Source organism: Lupinus angustifolius, chromosome LG08 (genome assembly GCF_001865875.1).
Source record: "Lupinus angustifolius cultivar Tanjil chromosome LG08, LupAngTanjil_v1.0, whole genome shotgun sequence".
Taxonomy (NCBI): domain Eukaryota; kingdom Viridiplantae; phylum Streptophyta; class Magnoliopsida; order Fabales; family Fabaceae; genus Lupinus; species Lupinus angustifolius.
The window spans coordinates 6617800-6618738 of NC_032016.1; positions in this window are offsets into that span (position 1 = coordinate 6617800).

Sequence of the window (939 nt, forward strand, 5' to 3'; positions counted from 1 at the left end):
GGATAGGATGGGGATGAGGAAGAGGATGAGGATGAGGACGAGAATGAGGATGAGGATAGGATGAGGACGACGATAGGATTAGGACGGGAATGAGAATGAGGATAGGATTAGGACGGGAATGAGAATGAGGATAGGATATGGATGAGGACAAGGATGAGGATAGGATGAGGACAAGAATGAGGATGAGTATAGGATGAGGATAGGATGAGAATTGGATGAGGAGTAGAATGAGGATGAGGAAGAGGATGAGGATGAGAATGTGGATGAGGATAAGGATAGGATGAGGATGAGGATAAGGATTAGGATGAGGATAAGGATGAGGAAGATGACGAGGATAGAATGAGGACGAGCATGAGAATGAGCATAGGATGAGGATGAAGATGAGGATAGGATGAGGACGAGAATGAGGATGAGGAGGAGGATATAGGATGAGGATATGAATAGGATGAGGATGAGGATGAGGATAGGATCGGGATGAGGATGAGGACGAGGATGAGGATGAGGATGAGGATGAGGATGAGGATAGGAGGAGGACGAGAATGAGAATGAGGATAGGATGAGGATGAGGATAGGATGAGGATGACAATGACGATGGGGATAAGGATAGGATGAGGAAGAGGAAGAGGATGAGGGTGAGGATAGGATGAGTACGAGAACGAGGATAGGATGATGATGAGGAAGAGGATGAGGATGAGGATAGGATGAGGACGAGGACGAGGAAGAGGATAGGATGAGGACGAGGATGAGGATGAGGATGAGGATAGGATGAAGAAGAGGATGAGGATAGGATGTGGTTAGGATAAGAGAGAGGATGAGGATAAGGAGGAGGATAAGGAGGAGGAAAGGATGAGGACGAGAATGACGATGGGAAGAGCATGAGGATGAGGACGATGATAGGATGAGGAGTAGAATGAGGATGAGGATGAGGATAGGATTAGG